Genomic DNA, 13,482 nt, shown 5'->3' with positions numbered 1-13,482 from the left:
AGGTGGAATTCCTAGCAAGTTTCATTTACACCCAATTTGCCCCAATGGGGCAAAACTAAGTTATTAGTTAAAAATTTGAAGGAAGAAGAGAAAAAAGAGTTGATGCAAATGCAAAGCATTGAGATAGAAATTCATAAAAAAGTAAAATAGGGATATGGTTAACAGCAAGAAATATAAATGTGTACAAAGACAATTATGAAAAAGGGTGGTCTGAGAGAAAAAGGGTTTTCGAAATATGGAGCAGAATGAACCTTTCCCTATTAGGAAAAATAGCAGCGATAAAAATGAATGTATTGCCAAAAATGCTCTTCCTTTTTCAGACTGTCCCAGTAATGGTTAAAGATGATTGCCTCAAAAGATGGCAAAAGGAAAGCTCTAAGTTTCGGGGGGGGGGGGAGGCCAAGGATGAAACATAAGTTACTTACAGATACAAAAGAAAGAGGCGGTTTTGCTCTCCCAGATCTTTAATTGCATGTTTGGTGTGGATTTGGGTTAAACCACAGAGCCTAGGACTTGCTTAGGACAATCAGAAGGTCGGCGGTTCGAATCCCCGTGACGGGGTGAGCTCCCATTGCTCAGTCCCTGCTCCTGCCAACCTAGCAGTTCAAAAGCACGTCAAAGTGCAAGTAGATAAATAGGTACCGCTCCGGCGGGAAGGTAAACGGCATTTCTGTGTGCTGCTCTAGTTCATCAGAAGCAGCTTAGTCATGCTGGCCACATGACCAGCTGTACGCCGGCTCCCTCGGGCAATAAAGCGAGATGAGCGCGCAACCCCAGAGTCATCCGCGACTGGACCTAATGGTCAGGGGCCCCTTTACCTTTAAAACTGGAAAGGGAAGAAGGGAAGCGTGCAGATTCCTACCAGGCAGATGCCTCAATACTGAGCTTGGGAGTGCTTTAGTCAGTCCTTATGGGGAGCTCCCTTTACTATGTTGATCCTCCCCAATGCCATTTCCACTCTCATACAAACAATGTTCTTCACCTAAAAAAGGAAATGCCATAATTTCACTGAGGGAAAGGTGGGGGGAAACCCAAACAAGTGCCAATCAGGTTAAGAGGATGGGGAAATCCTTTCTGGTCCTGTCAACCAGCGACCCAAAATTGCTCAGCGAAGGCTCTAACCTAGAGGTGGGCGGGTGAACAGTTCTCAAGGCAAAATGCCGCGAACTCAAGGGGAAGCAGCTTTAGATAGGTTTTCCTCTCCCCAGAGCCGTCCTTAGCAGATGCGGCACCGGGGTGCAAATATCCGCCCAGCGCCCCCAAATCACCACGGATAGTGTTGGGGTGGCCGCAGCTACGCACTGCCAGCCATTGGGGGGGCACAACTCTCCCCCATGCCGCTGCGGGAGAGTGATCCCCGCAGAGGCTTGGGAGTGAAGTTGCGCCCTTCCCAAGCCTCCTGTGATGGCCTGGGATTCAGACTCGGAGGCTTAACCTGAAGAATCCCAGCCTAAAGGGAAGTCTTCTTTCTGCACATAACTGTTAGTCTCTTTCTGCACAAAACTGCTCCATTTTGGGGAAGCCTTGCTCCTCTTTTCTTATGCTTTCTGAGAAGTTTTGCTTGTAGGCTTTTCCCTGCTTTTGCACACACTGTACGAACCTGCTCTTCATGCCTAGCTGAACCTGATTGTTACATTGTTTCATGCTATGATCAATCATTAGTAACAGACATCCTAAGCTCATGGAAAACAAACTGTACCTGCTCTCCATGCCTAGCTGACCACATCTACAGAACTTGATTGTTATATTGTTTGTGCCATATTAATCTCTAGTTACAATTCAATTAGGAGGCTTCATGCCTGTCTAGTTCTAGCTCCGATTCTCAGCCTTTAATGTATCAGTGATAAATGATCATATGTAAATCCCACCTCTCACATGTAATCCCCACCTTGTAGTTATGTTAACCAATCACAAGTTCTTTGTGTATGTATCAACCAATCAGCCACAGGCCCACCTGTGGCAATGCTTGTAATATTCAATAAAAGAGGCTCTCAAGGTCCGCCCTGACAGACGCCTCATGTTACACCTGCCTCTCTCGTCTCCCGTGATTTTTCATTCCTACACCAGCCTGCACAGGAGTCCTCGCCTCCACAACCAGCTGAGCCGGGCCTGGGGCTTGAGCCAGAAGGGTCCTCACCTGTGTTGGATCCTCAGGTGCAGGCACCAGCTGAGTCTGCTCTGGCTCCTGAGGGAATGGAGGACCCATTTCCTGCAGGTGCTCCATTTTCAGCCCTGTCAGAGGAAGCTGAGGTTGCCTCTGGGTCTGGTAACCCTCCAGCCTCTCCTGAGCTGCAGAGGCTCAGGGCAGAGAGGCGGAGGGAACTAAGTTCCCGCAGGAGGAGTGCTTGCCTCCAGGCCAGGAGAGGCGAGTCACCTGTGGACCGGGGCCGTCCTATGCCTCGGGGCAGATAAAAACCAGCCAGCCCCAGTCCCAGGTTGTGGGAGCAACATTGTTGGTAGCCAGTTCCTGCCTGCACCCTCTCCTGCTGGAGCTCCTAACCTCACCCTGCCTTGGACTCAGCTTCAGCTTTGATGCACTGCCTCCATCCTGCACCCTCGACCTCGGACTGGACTCGGACCTCGCCTCATGGTTAACCCATGGGACCAGCACACCTCCTCGGGAGGAGAGCACAGCTTCCCTCCCAAGCCTCCTCGGGAGGAGAGTTATCCCTGCAGAGGCTTGGGAGGCAAGATGCGCACCCACCAGCCATATGGTTGGCAGGGCGCAGCTTCCATCCTAAGTCTCTGCAGGGATCGCTTTCCTCCCGATGAAGCTTGGGAGGGAAGCTGCACACCCGCCAGCCTTATGGTTGGCGGGGCGCAGCTGGCAGGCATGCAGGGAAAGGGGAGGCCACCGGCAAAGCCATGCAGCTCCTCCTCTTGCTGTGGTGCCCCTGAGAGGCCGGCGCTCTGGCGCCACGCACCACTAAGCCCTATGGGAAAGACGGCTCTGCCCTTTGCAAGGGCTCACGGAACAGCTGTTTCCCACGAGTCCATCATACAGAGAGAATACCAGGCAAAATGTTGCCCATCTATGAGCCACAGCACCACCGAGGAATGGCGTTCCTTTCTCCCTCCATAATCATACCCAAATCTGAATGCTAAATTTGAATCATGCTCTTCCCTCAGTATGAGGGAAGGAAGGAAAAACAGAAAGGAAGAAAAACAGAAGATGTCATTTGCTTCTTTTGATTCCCACCCTAATCCTGAAACAACACGCTCGGCTGTGCTAGCGAGAGGCCCACTGCAGAGAGTCTGGTCCTGAAATACTTTATGAAGTGTGCGCTTTTCGTGCTCTTCGTTTCGTTCTGTATTAATATGATGCTCGTTGACAGCAAAGAGATGTAAAAACCCGTTGGCTCTGTAGGGTCCCCCCCTTTTAATGCATGTATATGAATGGGGAAAGCAGGAAGATACCAATTAGAAACACCGGGTTGAATTTATTCAACGGGGGGGGGGGGAATTGTAGAAAGGATTAGTAGAGAAAGGAGATCAGGAAATGAGAACAACCCATGTCAAGCTCAAAATTTGCTGCCAAGGAGTGTGGTGGAGTCTCCTTCTTTGGAGGTCTTTAAGCAGAGGCTTGACAACCATATGTCAGGAGTGCTCTGATGGTGTTTCCTGCTTGGCAGGGGGTTGGGCTCGATGGCCCTTGTGGTCTTTTCCAACTCTATGATTCTATGATACTATGATTCTAAGCTCAGATGGAAGGCAGACCTGGTCGGCCTATCTCAACAATGAGAAGGCCGGCTACTCTTTTCCTTTTTCAAAATATTATCATGCTCTCCTCATTAGAGATGCATGTTCCTGGTGCCTCTCAGCAGCAGCCCACAGAGGGGAAGGGAAGGAACCATTGAGAAAATTCCTAGCCCTGCTCTATGCCTCCATTAAATGTTAGCACATTTACAACCAGCGGACTAAGACACCCAGGGCTCTTGGATTCCTTTAAATTCACAGCTGGGCAGCTACGGGCATCTTTCCGCAAGCTACAGGAAATGAAGCCTGCCTGTTAAAAGCGCAATATTTTCACTTAGCTCGCATGCTGCCGTGCTGAAGGGTCACATTTAATCGCTAGCAACCCAGTCCCTAAATGAAGTGTGATGGAAATTGCTCAGCACCTCAATGGTTTCAGCTAGCAACTCTTCCCACCAATCACCCATCCTGTAGAAACCCAGAGGGGTTGCAACCACACTTCCCCCTCCTTGTGAATGTTTAATCAGGTGCGAGAAACACCGAAAGGAAATTGAAATCTGCGCAAACTCAGGGGAGACGTGAGCAGAAATGGAACGCCACTAACGTGTGCCACTTCCCCTGGGGTCAAACCCTGAGGAAGCGCTCGAGACATTTATGAATGCAGGAAGGGATGACCAGTAGCCCCGTGGACCATATTCAGCCCCAAGACCATTTTCTTTGGTTTCAGGTGCCCCGCCAAGTCATTTGCCTATCATTTCACACAATTCTGTGTCCAGGGCAGTTGTTTACCAGCTCCATCTGGTACGCAGGCTGAGACCCTACCTGCCTGCGGACTGTCTCGCCAGAGTGATGCATGCTCTAGTTATCTCCTGCTTGGACTACTGCAATGCGCTCTATGTGGGGCTACCTTTGAAGGTGACTCGTAGACTGTAATTAATCCAGGATGCGGCAGCTAAACTGGTGACCGAGACCATATAACACCGGTCCTGAAAGATCTTCATTGGCTCCCAGTACGTTTCTGAGCACAATTAAAAGTATTGGTGCTGACCTTTAAAGCCCTAAACAGCCTCGGCCCAGTATACCTGAAGGAGTGTCTCCACCCCCATCGTTCAGCCCGGACACTGAGGTCCTCCTTTGAGGGCCTTCTGGCGGTTCCCTCACTGTGAGAAGTGAGGTTACAGGGAACCAGGCAGAGGGCCTTCTTGGTGGTGGCGCCTGCCCTGTGGAACGGCCTCCCAGCAGATGTCAAGGCAATAAACAACTATTCTACTTTTAAAAGACAACTGAAGGTGGCCCTGTTTAGGGAAGTTTTTAATATCTGATGCTGTATTGTTTTTAATATTCGGTTGGAAGCCGCCCAGAGTGGCTGGGGAAACCCAGCCAGATGGGCGGGGTAATAATATGTTGTTGTTGTTGTTGTTGTTGTTGTTGTTGTTGTTGTTGTTGTTGTTGTTATTATTATTTCACAAGATATGTGTCCACACATATTTGCATGTAATGCTATGCTGGGGTCCATTAACTGTGAAGATTTTACAGCCAGGAAGTGGACTATATTAGGAAAACTCATCGTTCGTGATAGAGGGATACCCACACTGGTATCTGAAGAAGTGTGCATGCACATGAAAGCTTATACCAAGAACAAACTTAGTTGGTCTCTAAGGTGCTACTGAACAAATATATATATATTATTAGAGAATTGTTAATGGATTGGTTGCAGTATCACCAATTAAATGATGTTTTTAAGCTTGACAGAAAGAAAGGTTTTGACACAATGAAATCGAGGTTTGATATTGATCTGTTGGAAAACAATGTGAAAGTCTTATCAAAAATGTACACAAAAGATGAAGAATGGCTGGTAGACTCCTGCTATCATCCTCACACAACTGCAATTCGCAGAATCACCCCAGAAAGAAGAACTTAATTGTTCAAGCTGGTCGTGGTGTGGATGTGCCCTTTGTCGGTTTTTGCAGCAAAAGATGCTTCTGAATTTGCTGGGTCAGAAATACGAACCGTGGGGTCTTGTAACGCTAATGAGCTTCTGTTATGTGAAAACAAGCAAATAAAAACGAGTGAGACTCATTGGTTAGGACAAAGGCAGAAAATGTGCCTGATCGTGGAGCCTCCTGTTCTGGCTCAGTGAACAAAGGAAAGGATCAATTTGCCTAAGTCACTGTAAGTCCTTCATCACAAAGCTAGCATGCTGAGAAAAACCATCAGAGACCACAATCCTTGTTCCCCTGAAGTGCCGTGGAAAATCCTGAGCTAATAAATAAAGCCTGATTCCCAGTGCAGGCGAGTGGTTAAAAGCAGCATTCCTGAGCCAGAAAGTTAATGAAGAAGGGAAGCACTGCAAAATTAATATTTTTGTTGGTGTTTTTATCGGTGGTTGCAAGAACCAACGGTCCCTATATTCTGAACGAAATGCTTATTTAACCTGGAGGTAGGCTGTATGAATTGTGTATTGTTTTGTAATGATTTGTTGGGTCTCTGGACCGTAATAAAGGTTGATGAATATTATCTTCCAGGTCCCGTTGCAAGTGCCGATTTTGAAATATAAAGCCCTTTATGGTCGAAAGATCTTCTGGAATACCTCTCTTCATATAAACCTGCCCACATTCTTAGATCATCATCTGAGGCCAGGCCAATTCTTCAAGAGAAACTTAGAGGAAGACAAGACACGACTATTTCAGTTGAGGATGAATCTGTGGGACAATCTCCCCAGTGAGGTCTGCATGTGGCCTTTGCTGATATATTTTCAAAAGATTCACACACACACCCCAGACTTCATAAGGACTAGTATGATGATTAAGTCACTTGGAGACCTTTACGATACAAGAGGCTAGCAAGTCAAATAATTGATGCCAATGATGACAGTGATAGTGTAAAATGTAAATTTCTGTGTCATGATCAAAATCTCTCTTATAAATAAACAGGAATAAGGGCAAACTCACACAGTGAAAAGCAGCCTTTTTTTCTTTTTTTAAAGTCCAGTTTGGCAATCAACCCACAATGAGCATCAAACATCATCAAACATTCATCTGAGATATTCGGCATCATGGCACACTATTCAGATGACTGATACACACACATTTAAGCAATATGACACATTTTAATGACCAGAAATTAATAGCCACATGTGTACTGACTAATGCTTTTGTCTGTTACTAATTCACTGGTCTTAATGGAGTGATTCATGGAATTTGTAAGAGTTAAAATGAGTCATGAATCCCGCATAACTAAACCAGCCTATTTCCTTACATAGGATTCCTGACTACCAGCACAATCTAATTAAAGTTTAGTACCTTGAAGTCCAATGATTTAAACAGAAGTTTCAAAAGGGCTTTGATTCCCACTATTGAACTCAAAAGGCCCTTAAAAGTGCTTAACCTTGATTGGTTTGTGTATTTGCGTCTGATAGACGGTGATAATTCATAACACGTTAAGACATTTTATGGCGAATATCTGGTTCACATTCATATCTTTTTCCCTATCTTAAGCTTAGATAGTTCAGGTTTTTGCTCGATAGCCTTACAAATGTCCTTTTCACTTCCCTTCCTACACTTGATTTATTTTCTGACGAGATGCTAAGTGCATCTTAGGGGTTTCTGTGTTTGTGCTTTGCATCTGTGACGGCCTCACATCTGGATCTGGACCCAAGAAAACCATCGGCTGAAGCTCTTTGTTTTAGTTTTCTAACCAAATGGCCCACGACTGCCTTTTGAGGTTGTCCCTCGCCACCTCCAAGCGAAACAACACTTCCAGCCAATAGAGAAGCTAGAAAGTTTAACAAAGAGCAGCATGTCACATGACGCTGGGGGAGGGGGGCAAAATGAAAACAGAATGTTTCCCTCTTCAAAGGCCCGTGCTGCAAGAGAGACGCCCTGCAATCCAGATGTTCCAACCTCTTCCCTCCCCCTCCCGGACTTTCTGGGATATGAATAATGCCATAAGCCCTTTGCTCAAACGAAAGAGGAAAGGTACCTCCAGACATGGGGCTGGGGAGAGGGGGTGGGTGGGAATCATTTCTGGAGAGAGAACGGAAAAAAACGGTGGAAGGGAGGAGAAGTGGTATGAACAAGAAGATTCCTGCCAGCGTGTCAGTCCTTTTCTTCAACGCCTCTGCCAATTTGCATTTCATAACACGATGAGCTACAGAAGGCCGTGAACTGGCACAGTTACTTCATCCCCTTGCGAGGAGGCTGGATGCAAAGGCCTCACATCTAAATTCCCCATTGCTGTCATGCTGCTCTTTTGCCAGAATAGACGTTTTCCTTATTTTAATTCCTTAAAAAAATGTAAATAAATCTTACTGATTTTTCACCCATAAAAAACCTTTGCAAATTTCAACATAGACCTTTATTCAGCTGGATTTGTTCAGCCAGCCACATATGTGTCTTGTTTTCCTTTGCAGAGAATGCCCTTCAATAAAAGAGGCAGGAGACCAATTAAAACTGGGGGGGGGGACTGAGGATATTAGAGAATTGTTAATGGATTGGTTGCAGTATCCCCAATTAAATGATGTTTTTAAGCTTGACAGAAAGAAAGGTTTTGACACAATGAAATCGAGGTTTGATATTGATCTGTTGGAAAACAATGTGAAAGTCTTATCAAAAATGTACACAAAAGATGAAGAAGTTAAGGCAGTGGTGATACATTGGGCTAGAAACTTTGGCTATTAATATCCAACTTTCATCTTGGGGAAAATTATGGAAAGAGGAAATAAAATTTACTGCATGCTGTTTGCTGAAAATGATGTACCGTTGGTATCTAACACCAAGTAAAACTGCTAAAATGTACAAAACACGTTCTAAATTGTGTTGGAAACGTAAAGAGAAAGAGGGTACATTTTTCCATATGGTGGACATGTACATTGGTAAAGACTTTCTGGGAAATGATATATAATGACTTAAAGAAAATGTTTAAAAATACATTTGTTAAAACATCGGAAGCCTTTTTACTAGGCATTATAGGTGAAGAGTTTCCAAGAGAAAATAAAATACTTTTTATGTATACAACAACGGCAGTGAGAATGCTACTAGCCCGGAGATGGATGGAAGGAGAAATACCAACAAAAGAAGAATGGCAGACGGAATTGATGGAATACGTGGAAATGGAGAAATTTATGGGGAAGATCCCAAACCAGGAAAATCAAGTATTTTCTAAAGACTGGAGTAAATTTGTAAAATTTCATCTCACTATTGTAGTTCTTTAAATACTCGATAAAAGGTTTCCAGTCCTCAAGGAATGGTTCGTCATTTTTGTCTCCAATCTTTGCTGTTAATCTTGCCAGTTCCACATACCCCATTGTTTTCAAAAGTCATTCCTTCCTTATTCTAAAGGTTCTTGCCTTTCTTCTGGAGCTTGGATGAGGAAGACACAGGAGAAGGGTGGGAGAGAGGCCTCTCCAGCTTTCTTTTCTCAGTGCAACAGCTCCAGGTCTAAATGTCAGGCAACTGTATTTCATTTGCTGACAGTCATTGTCTGCATCTATCATGTTTTTAATATTCTGTTGGGAGCTGCCCAGAGTGGCTGGGGGAACCCAGATAGATGGGCGGCATACAAATAATTAAATTATTATTATTATTATTATTATTATTATTATTATTATTATTATTATTTAGTGATTCAACTAAGTAGTTGAAACCACTACTGCATCTTCACTTGAAAGCTGGCAAGACTGATCTGAGAGGCCAGCATTATGTTCACGTTTCTTCATTTCTTTTTCTCCATGAGAAAATCCAAAACATATGTTCTTATCCATTAAACAGCACATATGTGAATGGTTATTAACAAATCCATTGATTCAAATTTATTGTCTTATATGACGGGGGGTTGGGATCATGCACCTAAGCTGTAAAATGGGCTACAAATGCAATAAAAACAAAGGTATTTAAAAGTTGGTCAAATGGCAAAGGGGCACTTTACCTGCATCTCTGACCACTTTTGTCTATCCAAGGCCAACCCTGGGAACATGAATCTATGGCATGGACGATCCATTTAGCACCACTGTGAGAACATACATGTGTGCTGTGAACCAGCACAAAGCCAGCATTGCACAACTGGTGCAATGTGAGGTTAGCTGAAGCCAGGATAATCCTGATAAATTGACTTTATACCTTGTGGTTTCATCTCAACCAAACGTATGGTCCTAAAATGAAATGGCTAATCTTTCTGCAGCGAAGTTTGTTTGTTTTCAACCAAGGGTGCCATTAATATGTGTTCATGGAATGAGGCTGCCCAGCGAAAGAAATTATGGTGGAGGGACACCGAGAAATTCTGTGGATGCCTGGGAAATCTCAAAGCTTGATGGAGCTGCCCACATGCAAATGAGCAGGATTTGGCTCCCAGCAAAGGTGTCAGAGACTGAATGCAGGCAGAACAGAACTGCAGCTGTGGAAGGAAAGCAAACATACTGGATGTTAAATAACAGTGATGAGTGGAAGGCAGCAACCAGCTGCCCCTTTCTTCCTGACTCAGGAAAGAAAACAGCACTGAAACACACAGGTCACAGACAAGAGGAGAAAAGTAGTGTTATATTAGGGCACAAACTGGCCCTAATTTAAGCAACTGACTAGGAAGGGGAATGGACCCTTTAGAAAGGAAATGAATGATTGAAAGCAGGAAAACCAGACCCTATAAATCTTGTCTAAGGGAATGTCTGCGCAGGAAACTCCTGGTTCACTGTTCTACCTTACAACCAGAAGTACATTACACTGAACTAGAGGAAAGAAGGTAACAGAATATTGTGGGGTTTGAGTATGTTCAAAGCGTAAGCTCTCACTGTTCATTCCAAGTCCCCGCTAGAGTTGCACCGAAACAATCAATGCTAACCTCTTGGGCTCTTCTTCTTCTTCTTCTTCTTCTTCTTCTTCTTCTTCTTCTTCTTCTTCTTCTTCTTCTTCTTCGGCAATCACTCATAGTCAAGGAAGATTGTCTTCCATGAACACAGTTTTAACAGTGAGTCTGTAAGTGACTGTGGAGGCCAATTCTGGATCCACACGTCCTTCCACAGTGGGAACATAGGTTTCCGGGCAGGAGTTGATCACAATGAGGAAGCATGCCTTCCTCTTAGCATGTTTCTCCCTTTCATCCTGAGTTTGAGTATCTTCAAAGTCCATGACACCTTTGGTAAAGGCTGTTCTCCAACTAGAACGCTCACAGGCCAGTGTTTCCCAGTTGTTGATGTTTTTACTACATTTTTTAAGATTTGCCTTGAGAGTGTCTTTTAACCTCTTTTGTGTTTTTTTTTCATAATTTTTTTTATTAGTTTTTCACAATTTTTATAAACACAAACAATGCACAATACAAACAAACACATAAACAAACATGTATAATTTCAAATCCTTTTTTCTTAAACCTTACTTCACCAACTTCCCCGTACCTCCCCTTTCTAAATCCTCCCCCTTGATTTTATCTAATTTTAACCTCTTTTGTTGTCCACCGGCATTACACTTTCTATTCTTAAGTTAAGTTGCTTTGAAAGATGATAATCAGACATCTGAACAACATGACCAGTCCAATAAAGTTGATGTTGAAGAATCATTTGCTTTGACACTGGTGATCTTTGCTTCTTCCGGTGCACTGACATTAGTTCGTCTGTCTCCCCAAGTGATATGTAAAAATTTTCAGAAACACCATTGATGAAACCTTTCGAGGAGTTGGAGATTACGTTTATAAGTGGTCCATGTTTCACAAGTACACAGTAAAATTAATAGTACAACAGCTTTGTAAGCAAGCATTTTGGTTTTCCTGCGAATGTCCCGGTCCTCAAACACTCTGCACTTCAATTGGGAGAAAGCTGCACTCACAGAGCTCAGGCAATGCTGGATTTCGGCATCAGTGTCGGCCCTTGTGGAAAGATAACTGCCTAGATAGGAACAATTATCAACATTTTCCAACATTACGCCATTAAGTTGGATTTGTGGTGCTGCAAAGAGGTTGTTTTGTGTTTGTTGATGCAGCACATTGGTTTTTTGGATACTGAGCAATAGGCCAAGCTTTCCTTTTTTTTAATCATGATTTTTATTGAGTTTTCCATATTTCATTTCATTTTATCATACATATCATACATATCTCGAGCTTACATCACTACTCCAAACAAATAACGACTTCCTTCCGTCACTGTTTCTGACTTTCCTACTATTTTAACATATTTATTGCATTTCTATAATCACTTCTTTACCATATATAATCATTTAACAATCACCCTTTCATTTGTAAATTAGCTCCTTCTTTCCACATTACAAAACATTTCACGTTAATGCTACAAACGTTTTAGGTGTTTACAACTTTCTTTTAAATAATTTATAAATTTGCTCCAGTCCCCTTGAAATCTTTCATCGGGTCAATTCCTAATTTTCTCCGTCAACTTCGCCAGTTCCACATACTCTACCAGCAATAGGCCAAGCTTTCCATAAGCTTCTTTGAAGATATTTAGGATGGTCTGGAGGTCATCCTATGAGTGTGCACACACTACGTTGTCATCAGCATAAAGCTCTATGACACTCCTTTGCTATTTACTATTGATGCAAACACATGTTGATACTCTTCCTTTCCATCTAAAATAGGTTTTACTTCAAATACCCCATTTCCTAAGAAATAAAGAGAAAACTTGTCTTGAAGGTTCGTATACACATGACAATATATGCTCTATTTTAAAAATGGGTGGAACCATTTGCTTCTTCAATTACTTGGATATTATGTGTACTCAGATGTCTTCCCCCTCTGAGCCCTATAATATGTGAATGTAGTGGGAAATTAATGAATAAAAACAGCACTCTGAAAGAAGAAATCCCACTCAGAAGCAAGGGTCTGTTGATCTCTCTCTTAAAAGCCTCAATTTGCATGATTCCAAAAGCTTAGCTCTTCAGAAGAGGTAATATTACCAGAACTGATGAGTTTGTTTGGACTGCTTGAGTAACATGTAATAAAGAATTCAGACCGGAGGCCTCTGTCTACTGAGTCACTGGTAATCACTACCTGTGGGAAAGCTCAAAACCATCACAAAAGGAGGTAACTCTGAACCTTTTGCTTTTTAGATCTTGTTCCCCTCGGGACAGTGGGATTTTTACTTCCCATTTAAACGGAAATCAAGCGGTTAGGAAATTGCAATTCAGTCCTGTCTTCTGATCTTTTTGTTTTCACAGAATTCTCCCATCATCAAAAGAAACAATGGTGTTCAGTCACATTTAAGCTTATTTGTGGATAATTCATAGCCAATCCCTTCCGGTGGGACGTCAGTTACTAATAACACAAGGACTGCTGAAACAGCAGACCTGTGGGCATCTTTCATCTAGGAGCCACTGCGTGAGAAAATGGTTGGCAGAAAGGAAGATCTGCCACTTCATTCACTCCTGTTCAGTCTTCTATGTAAGATCATTCTCATCCCATCCCTCAGGATTGATTTTGTTGATGGCTTTCACCTCCCCTTTTTGTGGGAGACTTCATGCCATCAAACACAACTGTGTTTGCCAATAAGAAAGGGTTTAAGGACCACAGAGCTGTAAATTGTTAAAGAAGGCACAGCTAGGTGCCTTACCTTTACAGGTAAAGGTAAAGGGACCCCTGACCCTTTGACCGACTCTGGGGTTGCTGCGCTCATCTCGCTTTATTGGCTGAGGGAGCCGGCGTACAGCTTCCGGGTCATGTGGCCAGCATGACTAAGCCGCTTCTGGCGAACCAGAGCAGTGCACGGAAACACCATTTACCTTCCCGCTGGAGCAGTACCTATTTATCTACTTGCACTTTGATGTGCTTTCGAACTGCTAGGTTGGCAGGAGCTTTACCTTT

Source organism: Podarcis bocagei, assembly GCF_964188305.1.
Source record: "Podarcis bocagei genome assembly, chromosome: 17".
Taxonomy (NCBI): Eukaryota; Metazoa; Chordata; class Lepidosauria; order Squamata; family Lacertidae; genus Podarcis; species Podarcis bocagei.
The sequence above is the reverse complement of the archived record's forward strand: the minus strand, read 5'-3'. Positions refer to the sequence as shown.